Below are 16,732 nucleotides of genomic sequence, written 5' to 3' on the forward strand. Positions count from 1 at the left end.
ATCTGAGAGCTGAATCAACAAATCCGTAGCTGCATGAAGCTGTGCAGGATCTCTGCTTTTAAAGATCTGTGTTGTGCCGGTGAAACTGTGGTATTGGCGATAGCACCCTTGTGTCACATAACACGTAATTTATCGGATGCTTGGTTATCACTCTAATGCCGCTCCACTTAAGCCTCATTATTTAGCCGTGCTCTTGGCAGCAGTTGCCGAGCTTTGGGCTTTTACCTGAATGAATACACCCTTGAGTGTCCTCAGCGTCTCCCCCGCCGGAGCGAGATGAAGCTTTGTAAATACAGGAGGTGGAAAATGAAGTTGGTGCCCTCCGAAATTGAAAATCTTGACCTACACAATTATCTTTTTCCTCACATGAAGTGCTAAAACCGAGCTGCGGCGTGATGGGCGAGACATTCGTTTTCAAACTGTCCTCTCAGCTCAGCGGCAGGGAATGAATTCCAGCAGGCTGTGGGACACTGAAGGCACTAATTGAATGAATAATTAAGGTCTGTGGTTCTTACAAGCATTAGATGGGTGATTTGAGACTGGGGGAGCGACAAGCAAACAGTAACTTTAGACAGGACATTGCTCACGTAATGTACTCAAGTGTTTAAGTGAAGAGACGGATAAAATATACTTAGTTACCAGTTTACCAGGTGTACAGTGCAGTGTAATCCAATACAACAGTCCTTTGATAAATGTTATCTTTGTGGAGCTTTTAATGTTAAGGTTTTCACTTTATAGCTTTGATTCAACTCTTTGGCCATTTTTTTTTTTTAGAGCTGAAGCGATGAGTCAAGTACTGAACTTATATTAATGGAATTGTTTGAGTCATTTTTCAAGCGAAAATGCCAAATGTTTTCCAGTTTCAGCTTCTCAAATGTGAATATTTGCATTCATACGTTGTCTTCTTTGATGGTTAACTGAATATAAGCAATTTGAAGATGCAGCCTTGGGCTTTGGGAAATAATGAAAACAATTTTCTGACAATTCATAAACCAAACTATTAATCAGAAAAATATTTGCCATGTTAATAGGAAATGAAAGTAATCATTAGATGCAGATTTATTTTTTCTTGTTTGTATCATATTGAAAGGTGAAATTTCCTCCAAAGTTGCTCCCAGTTTAGCAGTTGTTCAACTTCTCAAAAGCCACATTTACTACATATTGCATGAGGGTTGTTTTGAGACGAATGGCTGTAATATTATGCACAATTCAAAAAAATATCAGTACAATAAAAACAAAGCCTATGTGACAAAACAAACACATTTATACAGAATATACACCGACAGAGTGTCACACTGCCTCCGCCGGCTTGCCTTCTTCCCAGAGTGCATCCTGGTGCCATTTCTTCCCCATGTCAATGACGCACACGCACGCCGTCCACACAATGTAAAAGAAAATGTGATTCATCAGACCAGGCCACCATCTTCTGTTGCTCCATAGTCTGGTTCTGACATTTACATGCCCATTGTAGGCGCTTTTGGCGGTGGACAGGGGTCAGCATGGGCACCCTGACTGGTCTGCGGCTACGCAGCCCCAAACGCTGCAAGCTGCGATGTACTGTGTGTTCTGACACCTGTCTATCATAGCCAGCATTGACTTTTTCAGCAGTATATGCTACAGTAGCTCTTCTGGGGATTTGGACCAGACAGGCTAGCCTTCACTCCCCACACGCATCAATGAGCCGTGGGCGACCATGACCCTGACGCCGGTTCACTGGTTGTCCTTCCTTGGACCACTTTTGGTACTGACCACTGAATTTTGTACATGCCAGTCGTCTAGCCATCACATTTTCGCCCTTGTCAAAGTCACTCAGATCTTTACACTTGCCCTTTTTTTCCTGTTTCCAACACATCAACTTCAAGAACTGACCGTTGACTTGCTGCCTAATATATCCCACCCCATGACAGGTGCCATGGTAACGAGATAATCAGTGTTATTCACTTAACCTGTCAGTGGTTTTAATGTTGTTGCTGATCGGTGTGTGTGTCTGCCAAATACACTCAATTTTGACTAATATTTGGTTTTATCATTTTTATGTAAAGTGCCAAACGTTGGCAAATATTTTGCCTATTAAACAGAAGCAAACATCATCATATATGTACTAAAAAAAGGAAATAAGAGGTACTAATGTGAGTATTAATCATACATTTAGATGAATGTAGCAGTTTTTATTATTTTTCCTATGTGCCTTTATAAAAGCTACATGCTAACAGCACAGAGATGCTTCAGATGTAACAAAGGTCAAGTTTTAGTAGATAGATGCCATTCAGCTTTCCTCATGCCCGCTTTGGACACCAAGATGACAACACGCTGGCAGATTGTGTGATTTTGAGGTAAGTGTCTTCATTTTCATGCTTCTTAGGCAACAAGCTAATGTGGTTAGCTTGTGTCAGTAGTGTGATTAGCTAACGTTAGCAAGTGCTGTTTTGTCATCGCTCTTGAAGTGTACAAAAATGTTGCATTTGTCTAATTTGGGGTTTTACACCAGGTTTTATGAGTTCACTCTGTTGATAAAGATTCACAAAGTACACACTTTGTATTTCATCTTTAACTATTTGCACAGAGAAGACATTTAGCTGTAATGAGCTTAATTTCTGCTTTAAATAATTGAAGAATTATTTAAAGGAACTGAATCTTTAAGTGCCAGGGCGGAGGCATTTATTATAAGACCATCTCTGTGTTATTTCATTAGCTAATTGATGCATTAATTTAGTTAATTCACCTAATTGGCATAAGTGGTTACCGCTTGTATAAAACAAGGTGATTATTAAATAATGTTAGTAAATGGGAGCCTTCTGTTCATCTTGTCCTGCTAAAACTAAGAGCTCAGTGCAGCCTCACAGCTGTAATTTCGAGCTTGAGCTCTCGTCATCTTATTCACAGAGAGCAGTTCTGTTTGAACGGCTGCTTTTCTGAAGGATTATCATATCAAATCCTAGATTTTACTGTGCGTCTATAGATTTAAGGGATTGTTGTGGTTGTTAGAAAGCAAAGTCTCTTTTGACTCTTCTTATTTGGAAGTGCATTCATTCTCCGAAATAGAAGATAATGTTTTCACCCACTCGCAACCATTTGTTTGATTGTTTGTCTGTCAGTGGGTCATTTTTAAAACCTTTTGAAGACAATTTGTTGAACAAATCATCCAAAGAAACAACTGTTTATTTGGGGAACTGAATCTTGGATTTTTTCCTGTATGCTGTTATTGTTTTCAGAGAGTCGGATGTGTCTGTTGGCAGGTTCAATAATCTTGATAGAAATCCTATTTTGAGGTTTATCAGGAAGATGGGAAGTGCCTTCCAAGAAAAATCTACTTTGATAGAAATAAGCTTACTTAAATAGGCAGAAACAGTTGTTATAATACATGCAATCATTGTGTAACTTAATGCACTTGTTATATGGGATACTTCTTATCACTGATCCTATTTGCATTCAGGTTCAGTTCATATAAAAGGCCAAGTCGAGGACACGGTCTTTTTAAAGTATAGGCATCATTGCACCACTTCAGTGCAGTAATAAAAATTGACCAGAGATCTCTCAGCGTACAGTACATGCATAAAATTGTAATGTGTGAGTCTGTGCACATTATCATCATCTCTCCTCGCTCGTTTTCACTCTTGAAGTCGACCATTGAGAACAGACATCAGCAGAGATAGTGTAAAGGGAGAGAAGGGGTGAATACTGTTTAGTGTTACTCAGCAGTCAACCTCTTAGTCCTCACTTAGTCCAGCATCCGCCTCCAGATACTTTTTGTAAAAATCTGTCATGCTGCCTTCACTTGAAAGTCTGTTACCTTCTCATTCTTCATTATTTTCCTCTTCTAATGTCACTGTACTATCCCTGTTGCAGGACTATGTATGCAAAGTTAGGTAGTAGGGCAGCAATGGTTATTTTCATTTTCAATTAGTATGTTGATTATTATGTTTTTGATTGATTGCTTAGTTTAAAATAGCAGAATCACAGTTTCCCCAAGCCTAATGTGATCACCAACAGTCCAAAACGCAAAAGATCTTCAATTTATAATCATATAAAACAGAGAAAAGCAGCAAATCCTCACTTTTGAGAAGCTGGAAACAGCAAATATTCTTTATATTTACCTGATAATTTTGAAAAACTACGTAATAATCACTTGTCAGTTAATTAACTGACTAATTAATTAAATCAACGAATCCTTTCAGTACCATTATGTGTCATAGTTCTGGGATGAAGAACCTGTTTCAGGCATTAATGTTTTCAGAGAGCTCATCAGCTGCTGCCACTCAGCTTTGCTGCCAAATTTCCCCCAGTGGTCACTCAGAGTACTGCAGCAAAAAAATACACTGAAGCCCAAAAAGCATTTTCACCATATATACTACCACATGAAGAGACATCTGTAAGACTGTTGATGGAAAACGTCAAACTGTACAGAAATATTCAAGTATTTGGTGGTAATTAAGTTCAAATACACTGAGGGGTCCAATAAAAGAGAATTTATATACTGGTGTTAAGTAGCAAAAACATGCCTTAATTTTATTTAATGCATGAAAACTCCATTAAACTAAATGTAACCATGTAGAACCCAATTTAGTCCTAACCTACTGAAATTACTGATCTATGAAGCAGAGCAAAGAAGAAATTAAACACCATCTTTGAGATTGCATTTAGTTTTGTGTGTGTGTGTGTGTGTGTGTGTGTGTCAATATTTGATAGTCACATGTTGAGGGAGATAGGAAACATGGCTATGACGTGCAACAAAGGTTTACAGCCGGAACTGAAATGATGACACTGCAGTTATGTGGTATGTGTCATAACCGGTAGGTTACTAAGGCATCTAATTAGCTTTGACTTTTACGGAAATTACCTCCAGTCCATTGGAGTGAGTCTTCCTGTTTAGAAAAGTAATGGTGTGCGAGTCGGGAAGGTGGATATGTGTGTAACATGTTTACCTCTGGCCTTAGTTCCTGTCTCCTTTCATAACATCCAGTGTTGGGTTTTTTTTTTTTAGATGAGAGGCTCTAATTCTTGACTTGGAAACAGTAGTTTGACAATAAAACAATCTTAACTCCTCAATCTTTCTCAGATAATGGAGTTCCACATACAGGAAAAAGACAGTAAGTGGACTTTTTTCATTTCAGTTGTACTGTCTGTTTTAAACAGTGACTTTAACAGCAAAGGACCAAAGCACTTCTGGCTTTTATAGAGATGCTTGCCTTCAGAACCCCAACAAACATCCAAACCCTCCATGTTACCAGCCCTCTGGGATCTGCTGTCAACACCAGTGTTCAGGCCTTTTTATATCTCCCCTAATTACAACCATCAGCTGTCTGTCTGTTTTCATTTCACAAGCCAGCCCTCCATTTTACATGTAGCGACCATTTCAATGAAACTGTTGTGAAAGTAAGAGAGATCACTTGTTACTTTTTAAGACAAGGAAATGAATCACCCATCCTGGAAAAGGAGGTAATCCTTGACTCCCAAACACTCCCTTCCTCTCTCCCCACTGCAGCAAGGGCAAAGGGTTTATTTGAGCCACATCCGAGCCTCTAGCTTTTTAATCTAAAACATTTATGATGTTACATGGTCCAGAGAGAGATGTTGAAGTGAGCCACAGAAACTCTCCACTATAAGAAAAGCTCCTGTATAGGCACCTTTGTGGATATAGTGATTGTAATAAACCCCTACTGAGTCGTATGTGGAGGCAGTTGAAGTTTCTAAGTGAACATCAAATCTACAACACATGACAACCATATTAATTCTGCTAGTATATTTCAATAAAACTTATGCTGTGTTTTTCCAGAAAGAGATCAAGTTTTAGCACCACAACCTTCCAAAAATACAGGAGGCTCAATGCTAAACTTAACTGCCAATCCTTTGTAAATGTGGATATAACTTTGTTTTATTCATATATGCTTACATGGAGAAATATGTGGCTTTTAGAGTAAATAGCATTCATACAATTTAGTATTAGTATGAAATATCTAACTAGCTAACGTCATTCTGTCTAATGTTATTAGCATAACGATTTGTAATTTGAGGTGTTGTCTTTGTGAAATGTAATTCAAAAACCATTGTTTTTACATTGTTATTAAACTGATTTTTTTTCTCAAGCAACATCTATGCATCAATTTATATCAGTTAAAACACTGTATAAAAGATTCATTGTATAAAAGATGAATAAATGTAATCCATATAAAATACAATATGAGGATTTTATCACAAAGCTCCATCTTCAATTCTAATCAAATCTAAACCTGGAAAATGAACTTTTTTGAACAAAGTTTGTCGCAAATCACGATATAAAGGACAGAGTCTTGTTTTCTGCCTCATTCAGTTCATAATATTCACAGATCCTCTCATAACAAGCTATTATAAACTTTAGCATTCATAATGAGGCTTTTCAGGCTGATCGTAAACCAGTTTTATGCCTCTGAGCTGCAGTAAAAAGCATTTCACATCACATTTCGGCGTGCAATGATGGAACAAGCTGTTCCAGAGATGTGACTGAATCATGAACAGCCTCGTTGGTGGCTCGTTTCTTAAAGGTGTACTATGCAGGATTACCCTAAAAACCAAAGTATAGACTCATACAAAAGTAATCCCTCTCAATCATCACTTATGACCCACCAGAAGTGTGTAGCTGGTGCATGTATCTCCAGAGACTCTGCTCTCTGCCTGTATTTTCTTATTGTTTTGCTGTGTTTGGGAGGTTTCTAGGCGTCATCCTTCGGGCAGTGGGTGTGTAGCCCCCCCAGCCAATAATAGCGCAGGGTGTGAGGTTGGGCGTAGCGACCAGGTTACACAGCTGTTTCCGTCTCTCTCTCTCCTCTGCTCCGCTCTGCTCTCTGTCTCTGTGTCATGGATATATAAAGAGCTTCAGGTCTGTGTGTCTGCTTGAGTGAGGGTGGGGCTGAGCTACACACACATACGCACAGAGCAGAGAGGCCACAGCGGACAGGATGAAGCTCTGCATTCACACAAAATCTGCCAATGCGGCACCTTCCCGTAGGGTTGTGCTGCGGTGTGGGTCTGTTTGTTTATGCTTTAGAATGTAACCACTGTGAAACAATCAGAAAATGTTTTATTCATCTGATTCACAGCTTTGTTTTCGCTACCGCCACTCCCTCTTTTCATTCACTCTCTAGCTCACTCAACCACCACTGCTCTCTCTCTCTCTGAGCCGGGGAAAAGGGGCCAACTTTTAATGTTGTGTAATGATAAACACCAAAAGACAAATCTTGCATACTATGCCTTTAAATGAACTTTAATTGGAAAATGTGTTTATGTTCTCATTTGTTTCCCTGTGCTTTCTTGTGAACTTCTCTTTACTTTTACCAGAAAGCAGGGACGATAAACAAACGGTCTTAATGCTTCTGCTGTGTTGCTAGGCAACAAAGGCAGTCGCTGGCTTTGTGTGTGTGAAAGGGACGATCCAGGCAATTTGATGGATTTCAAGGGACAACATGAAAGGGTTTGAAAACAACAATGCTGCATTTTCAAATGTGATGTTTTTCTGAAGTTGCTTTGTGAGAGGGGACCGCAGGGAACTATCGAAATAGTCTAACATAATTCACCAGACCTTTTCACACATCAGACACAAGAACATCAAACGAAGCATCAAAAAAAGATCATGATTACTGCAGAAAAATTGGGCCTTTGCAGCACGAAATAGTAATAAGACACAGCAATGCAATGATAAAAAGAACAGAGATATTAGAAAAAAAAGCTAATGGGAGTTCTTTAAAGGGTCTTTTTCCCCAAACTGCAGAACACTGGCATTTGATTTGTTGCTTCTGTCGTCAAACAACAAAATTTCTAGCTTCAAACATCTTAGTGGCTGCCCAAAGCTCTCTTTCTTTTTTTTAAATGAATGTGGTTTTGCAACTCACTGATGGCTGATTACCTGGTTGGAAAAACAAGTGAACCAATCAGAGCTTCATAGGTGGAATGAAGAAAGTGGACGACATCTTCCTGTGGCAGAGCCTGCAAAATAGCGACAGAAAGATTCAGTCGACTTACAGAAATCTTAAATTGTCATATTTCTGTGATCATTGTAAAAAAAAAAAAAGGTATCTGCTCCTAGAAACCACTACACAGCTTCCACACGTCCTTCACTATACCGAAACAAGACTGAAATGGACTAGTGTGAAAATGAGACAGAAAGAAGAAAAATTTCACTTATGCTTTTATATTATGTTCTACTTATTAAACAGTCTGTTGGCTTCTTACAGTACAGTAGTTTTGGGAACACTATAACTAATTTGGGGATGTCACCTAGCTAATGTTTTAAGCACTGGAGCACTGAATGTTTGTAATAATGGTATGATGCCTGTTTGAATATTTTGTTTTGTTATCTCAGAAAAAACTGCATTCATCTGATTATGGAAGAAGCATTTTAGATAAATCTGACATTAAAGTAAATCTAATCTAAAAACATTTAACAAAATCTGGGGTACTACCACATTTTGGGATTAAGGCGCACCATACCAATTTTGGGGTTATGACAAATAATACATTTTGTGGGCGCTATGCCAAATTTGAAGGTCTTAAGGCACCATAACAAATTTTGCAATTATGACTAATTAACACATTTTTAGGGAGCCAAACCAAACTTTGGAATTTGAGGGCACTATAACAAAATCTAGAGGTATCTTACTCTTATAATATCATTTTCTTTTTGTTTTTTAACCTGTTATATTGCGATCCATAAATGAGACTGCACTGATCAGGTATTGTTTACGTTTTACCGGGTTAATGATGTTTTTCATTGAGTTATTTCAACACAAATTGTTATTAGTTATGAATTTAACGTGTATTTGTATAGGGACAATATAGCATGAAGTAATGCCACATACCACAGCATTTATAGCCTAAGCTAGTTGACAATGCCCGTCTCAAGATGGGCCTTTTCCAAATACATAAAACTCAACGATAAAATACATATGGAACTGCACAAAACACAACATTCAGCAACACATATACATACATTAAAGCACAAAGCACATAACTCAGCAATGAAAATACATACAAAACAGCGCAAAAGGCTTACAACTTACAAAAAATGATACAATTAAAGTATCATAAAACAACAAGCACCAGATCAAACATATCTACATGACTGATTCCTCTTGAGTTTAAAATGATCCTACTGTAGTCATGATCTATTCTGAGTTGATTAACTGTTGCTGTGCACATTTCTTTAGAGAGGGAGAAGGCTTGAACTGTCCCTGTCATTTCTTGGGGGGGTTTTTTTAAGCCACTTTCCGACGCTGTGCCAAACCTCACCCATGCGCCCCGTTGTGATGAGCCTGGGGTTAATTGGTTATATTAATACTAAAATCCAACCGGTCGCAGCTCCAGACAGCTGTAAAACATCTCAGATCCTGACATCCGCCCTCACCTATTTTCCTCAAAGAGATAACTGTTAATGTGACAGCCCTCCTTGTTGAGTTAGTGCGTCAGCAGAAGATCTCTGACACTCCGTGTTTGGATACACATCTCTCCTTTCCGTCCCATCCTTTCAATTACATCACTCACCTCCTCTCTTATTGGACAAAGTGCCCGTCTTTCAGGTGGATCAACCCGTAGCTGAATGCTCGGCACCTGGTGGTTTGGATGAGGGGAGTGTGGCAAATACAGTGCTGTAGCCATGGCGACAGTGGATGCTGAGTGCTGCCACGACTTTGTGTAGGCAGACTCTGAATGGGGATGACATCACTCAGAGAGACAGGAGAAAAACAACATCTCCTTTGGTTCCTGTGTCTTTTTTCTGCCCATGACGATAACACCAAATGTTATTTGGAAGCAGATGCGAAACCAAATATGTTTGTTTGGTTGGACCGAAATACCCGGAAATGAAATTTGATGAGGAGGAACTTTTTATGTCTGTACTGATGATGCAGTTTGTAAAAAGGCTTCACTGTTTATGAAAGCCAGGACATATTTTGAACCCTGTAGCCTGAAAGATCTAGTACTTCTGACAATTTTTCTGTCTTTGAACATGACTTTGACAAAAAGTGGACAAGTTTTCAGTGTATCTCCCAGAATATTATTCCTATCAGGGTGCAGAAGCTTTAATTTAGTAAAAGTAGAATAAATATACCAAAAAATATTTAAAACAGCAGAAAAAACTCAATTTAAAACATAAAAAATCACAAATATAGCAGAAAATGTTTCAAGAAATGTCAGAAAAAACTAAATTTGAAACATAAAAATAATCACAAATGTATAGTTTTGCAACAGATTAAAAATATTTAGAAATATGATGTAATGAAATATTACAAATAATGTTTTAAATATTCCAAAACTAGTACTTTACAATTAGAAGCTTGCAAATAAAATGACATCTCAGTGCAGGTATTACTGAATGTTTTATGTAACTGGTCAGAGAGGGAATAACAGACCAGAATTAGACCAGTTACACCAGTATGTCCCTGCTGGTTGTCACTTGCATTGTTGTTTTCCACAACATTTCCACAACACTTTTGCCTTTCCCCAGGTGACAACATGGGAACAAACAACGTACCACCATTGTTGTTTGAATGTTCTGTACCTCTTCCTCACTGAATCTCCTCTCCTCCTCCTCTCTCTCTCTCTCTCTCTCTCTCTCTGGCTCTGACTCACCACTCTGGGGATGAGAGAGCCGGCCCCTCCTTCAGATGACATCAGAGGGCTTGAAATAGCAGCAGCATTAAAGCTTCCAGTCATGGGAGCCTGCTGCGAGGCCTGCACCCAGGGCAGCCACTTCCAGCTGAGCGGGCGCGAGCGCAGGAGGGACGGACGGGGGCGGAAAAAAAACCCAAAACAAAACAAAGTGACAGAGGAGATAATGAAGTGACGGGAGCAGCAACAAGTCAAAGGGGGTCGTTGGCTCGACATGCTTTTGAGAGCTAATATCACACGCAGAGGGGGTGCAAAATACGAGAGCAGCAATTATGTTCTGTCAAATTAAGTAGTTGTGCTTGAATAATTTTCACTGGTAAATCTCCTTTCTGTCTCTTTAAGTTGACTCCTTTGTTGTGTAATCAAAGCATTAAATATACATGATGCACACGGTAGCTGAACTTGCCGCACAGTAAGTGGTTATGAGCAGCTTCCTGAAACCTTAAGGCTGAAGTTTACATTTTTATGACTTTCACTGTCTTTAGAAGAAATTTTATGAATCTTATTTTAGCTCGAAATCCTTTTTAAAAAAGATGTTTTTGGTGCTTAGTGCATTGTGCAATGTTTTTGCACTATAATTTCCAGAGCCCACATGTCAATAAAACATTTCCGGTGGTTTTTTGTGGGATTTTCTGGTGATAAAGTTTGAGTTTCTGTATTGTAGATTGTGTTAGCCATGATGGCTTCCATGCTAACAAACAAATGTGAAGCTAAAATTCAATGTGTGACAAATGATTCTTCACCAGAGAGCTATAATGTGTTAAAAAAATATAATAAAAAGAGAAAGTTTTCATGAGCTGGGTGTCCGTATATGCAATTAACTGTAGGAAAACATTATATATGATTTAAAGTTTGAGTTGAGCAAGTGGGATGGAGATAGCAAGTAGCAAACAAAACCTCGTAATATAACCTGTTAATCAAGCAAACACAAGCTTCCACCTTTAAAAACTCATTACCAAGAAGTCAAATTAGCTATCGAGACTTCTGTCAAGAGCTTCTTGTTTGAATAAATCATGAAGAAGTTGGGGGGTTTTCCCATTCATATCAATACAATAACTGGAAGCAGTGTTAAGTGGAACTGCATGTTAAAGTAGATTCAATGTTGGCATGTGAATATCACAAGGAAACAGTATTGGTCAAAGCCCTTAAAATGTCTGTGTTTATCTTAAATACAACCTACGTAATGTCTGCAGATATGTTAGCTGTAGCAAGTAACATATGCACCGACTCGGTGTTTAAGACTGACTGATCTCAAAACTCACATTTCTTTCTTTTTACATCTTTTCTCTTTATGTTCATCAAGTCATACAGCCTCGGTATAAAGGAAAAGTTTTTGCTCAGGATAAAACTTTTTCAATTTCTTTTTTTTTTTTTTTTAGCATTGAGTTTATTTGCAATAGCACCACCTCTAATGGTGGCAATGTCAATATCACCAGGTAAATGAGGGCATTGGCCATTTATTGAAGCACTTGAAATGCTTGAACACACATTTGCATTTACCTGAGACACACCAGTGATCTTTTGCAGTTGCACAAATGATGACTGTCCTCTCTCTTGGTACTTATATTGAACCACAAACAGTCTTAGGTCTTATGGTGCATCCAGATTGAATGTGATGCAAATTGCTGCCTCACTTGTCTCATGTGAATTTGACTTTGTAATGTCCACAGAGATGTTAGCAACATACACGTCAACTCGGTGTGTGTTTCCGACTGATCTCAAAACTCACATTTCTCAAATTTTTCCTCTTTTCTCTGTGCATAATTCATCAAGTCATGTTGCCTCGGTATATAAAAACAGGATAAATCTTTGAGGAGAACAACACCTGAGACACCTGAGACTGGTTTATGTTCCATCACCTGCTGACAGTTAATGTTGGTTTCTTTCAATCATGGCCACTCTTTTCTTAACGTTAATCAGCTCGGTCTAGTTTTAACCAGATCTTAACTGAGGATGTCACAGATCAGACAACACTATAGTGAGTTGTTTTGAAAGGTATCAAGTAGCATATACAGTTACTGATAAAGCCAGTGGCAGTCGCTCCTGTGCTAAATCAGCTAGTAAAAGGAAACCAACAAAACTCACATTGAGGTATAGATTAGTTTAGGGAAGGCCATGTGGGTCAGTAGTGGCTACATCCTCCCTTCCTTTCTCAGTTTACCTCTCACTCTTCTTGTTTCTCTCACACCCAAACACTGTTTATCTCTTCTGTCTCCTTCCTGTCTCATACGCAGGACCTGTCTGTGGTAATGGAGTGTGGACGAAAAGTAAAAGAGATGATATGGGCATCCAACACCCCCGCTCCCCCCCCCCTTATTCACACACACATATATAGAGCAACCCCCCTGTGGAAGAACATGAACTGTGTGACCGAGGACCGAGTGTTGCAGAGAAGTAGGTCAGGAGACGTGGCGACTATGTGCATGACAATAACACGCGCCGACATAAACAACTAACTCCACTACATCCTGTCTATCTGCAGCCGTCACAACACCAACAACAGACTCATTCCCACTTCAATCGCTCACTGTCTGCGTACAAGTCCTTACAAAATAAAGGTTAGATTTGATTCTCAGTGGGGCCAATAACTCTGAAATATGTATGCACTAAAAAAAAGCATGAGGTGCTCTGGATAAAAGTGTTCACTAAGTGGAATATGCACCGTTTCTCACGTCTGCCATCTCTGACCTGCGGCAGAAATATTTTGTTAAAGGGGGTAAACGTATGTAGACATGCGCCAAACGCTTCATGTGTGACAGTTTTTTCTACCGTGCTGACGTCAGCTGATCGCGCACGGCCATAAACGGACATCTGTTACGTACTCTCTGTTGCTACGGTTGTTGCTAAGGTTTTTTCCATGTGTTGTTCACGTTGTCCGCTCTCGTATTTTGGATCAGAATTCGGACAGAACATGAACGGATGCGTTTGAGCAGCTGACATTTTGAATAAAGAATGAGAACAAGTAGTGAAATCCTACTACTATAGTTTATTGCATGGTTTGTTTACGTAACCTCCGGAGCCGGCGGAAGTCTCTCGAGGGGAAGCTTCTAAGAGCAGAACAGAAGAGGTCAATCAGAACAGAGTGGGCTCTTCAGGAGGGCAGACAGGAGAGAGACAGGGGCTATAACAGCCTGTTTCAGACAGACACTGAACTCAGGGGCTGCGTAAAGGGTCAACATAAGATAAATAAGTTTTTGAATTAAGTTTTTTGAACTTTAAATCATGCAAAGATATTCCAGTAGAGCCCCAGATAAAAAAAAATATAGACCTGTAAATATGCATGATATGTCCTCTTTAAAGGATAAGTCTGGAGATTTTCCATATTTTCATTATTGTAAACAAATCTCACGTGCAGAGCCAAACTAACAATGAATTGATCTACTTATATACAAACATTGCATGTGTACCCAAAGCTTGATATATTTTATTCCTCTGTGCTGCAGACCTCAGTTGTTGTCCAAAAACAATTAAAAACACATCAGTGAGGCACACTGTTTCACTGGGTGACTTGTTCCTTCACCCTGAAGAGTTTTGGGTACATTAGTTTGTTTAGAAACGGCTCCAAAGACCAATAACATTAATCGTGTTTTCACTCTCAGTTTAAAGACCTGTGCTAGCATTTTTGTGCTACGTCACAACTTCTTAAGTTTATCTTTACAATGCACAATGTAATAAACCAAACATCAAACACTCACCGGGCATCTGTGCAGTTTAACGCTATCAAACACAACAGCTCTGCCATAAATTCTGCTTTTGTGAAGCTTTGTACTTTTTTAGTTTTTGCTGACGTTGTAAGAAAGGTGATAATTCAACTTTCTGTTTATTACTGAGGTCATAGTGGGTGGTGATGGTGGAGTACTGTGCCTAATATTTTGTCCACTCCATTAACATACATGGGAGGTTTCTGACAATGTCAACAAAAACTGAAAATATATAAGCTTCATAAAAGTAGAATTTAAGGGAGAGCTGTTGTGTTGGATTGCATTAGATTGCACAGGTGTTCCTAATAAAGTGCTGGTTATGTAACACTGTTGTAAATGTGGATTTTGAATAAGTGTTCAGTGTGCAAAAAGACAAAAAAAAAAAAATCAAACTATTGCTTGTCATTAGCGATGATAACGGATTAATCAGTGAGCCCTAATGAGACGTCTGCCTTGAAACTGCATCATTTAAGCCTGAAGCTTAAGTAACTAATGCCTGTAAGGTCACCGCAGGTTCATGCATGCATCAGGTTTGTGATGCGATTTGAAAACAAAAACAGGACATCACGTTACGGACCCATTCTCATACGTTGTATGTTAAACTACTTACCATTATTATTATTGTCTTTAACATCCCGCCTTATTATTGTTTTTAACGTCCTGCTTTGAGCCTCACCGTGACGACCAGTCGTGGACACAAACAGATAAAGAATAGAATATGCTGTTTATTTATTATGTTAATGTAAAAAAAAATGTTTGTGTTGTAGCTACAAGAGCAAGGCAGGGAGTGTGAGATAAATTAGAGGCTGCTTTGTTCATGAAGCCACCGTAAGGACATGAAAACACGAGGCCGTGTGGGCATCAGCATCACAAGCAAGGAGACGGATAGCGAGCACTGTTCAGAGAAGACGAATCTAAGTATGTAACTGCCATAGCAACTCCAGCCCATAAAACAATTGTACACTCTGTACTTTATCAAATGATTCATGTCTAATTAAACTGTGTCTGATAATCAGCCGCACAACTGCAGAGCTTAGTCACATGACACCTTTTCAAAGAGTCCGTTAGTTTTCCCAAAGTTGTAGATATGAGCTGTTTGTGTCTCTCACATCGCAGCAGTGAAAAAATGACATTTGGAGAGTCAAGTCACTTGGATCAAAACATCGCTCTGTTAAATTACATTTTCTGGGAGCTATCAGTACAGAGTACCGATGTTTTGTCTTGACTTCTGGCTACGGTTCAGCTTTTGTTCCAGCAAGTTTTTTTGGGTTTTGTTCAACCACAATGTCACTTTCCAGAAAAAAATAAAGTCCCTATTATATTAGATAATCTACAAACCAAGTCAAGTGAATTTTATTCACGTAGCCCAATTTCACAAATCACAAATTTTGCCTCAGGGGGCTTTACAATCTGTTCAGTAATACAACATCCTCTGTCCTTAAACCCTCGATTCAAATGAGGAAAAACTCCTTTAACAGGGAAAAAACTGGAAGAAGCCTCAGGGAGAGCAACAGAGGAGAGATTTCTCTTCCAGGTCAGTCAGACATGCAATAGATATGTGTACAGAATAGACCGAGACAGCAAAATCACAGACATACAGCACGGACAAACAGGATGATAAATTATAGATTAATTTATAATCCACAGACTTCACTGTAAACAGTTTTCACTGGAGCCACTTTTTTATTGAAGAAAACTGATTTGGGTGAACTAATCCACCTTGAAACAGCTGCCAGCTCTTTTAGGATTATGTTTTTTTGATTTTTCTTGTGCTTTTAATACAATTCAACCACACCTTGTTAACAAATCGATGAATTTTAAACTACACAACACAACTATCGCTTGGGTCTTAGATTATTTCATCTCGACCTCGGTTTGTCAGGCTTGATAACGAATCGTCTGACAGTATCTTAACTTAACAGAAGCCCCACAGGACACAGTTTTATCCTCCTTTTTATTCACACTTTATACCGCTAACTATAGGCTCAGTCAGGTGTCTTCCGTCGTCCAAAAGTTTTCGGATGACACTACTCTAGTGGGTGTACTTAACCAAGGCAATGACCCACAAAAGAGAGGTTGAATTATTTGTCAGCTATTGTGATGCACTTTTTAAAAAAATGAATGTTTTGGAAGACCAAAGAGTTAATTATTGATCTCAGAAGATCTTCCCAGTGATAATAAAGGGCCAGCAGATAGAAATCTTCCAGTCTTACAGATATATTGTTGTCTACCTGGACAGTAAATTAAACTGGAAAAAGAACATTGAGGTTGTATTCAGGAAAGCTCAATCAAGATCTTAGATCCTTTTGATATCAGCAAGAAGCTTCCTCATGTTTTTTATCGGGGAGTCTTTGCTTAGTGTCCTCTTTTATGCTGTGCTCTGCAGCATCACTGTA

General features: G+C 38.9%; 1 long non-coding RNA gene across 1 annotated transcript; it reads left to right on the forward strand.

Moving 5' to 3' along the window:
• Positions 1-1,400: 1,400 nt before the first annotated feature.
• On the forward strand, positions 1,401-11,431 carry LOC121903864. Its single transcript, XR_006098113.1, has 2 exons — positions 1,401-2,333; positions 10,632-11,431. It is a non-coding gene; the product is annotated as an uncharacterized LOC121903864 (long non-coding RNA).
• Positions 11,432-16,732: the final 5,301 nt, after the last annotated feature.

The sequence above is a fragment of the Thunnus maccoyii genome, chromosome 9, assembly GCF_910596095.1.
Source record: "Thunnus maccoyii chromosome 9, fThuMac1.1, whole genome shotgun sequence".
NCBI lineage: Eukaryota > Metazoa > Chordata > Actinopteri > Scombriformes > Scombridae > Thunnus > Thunnus maccoyii.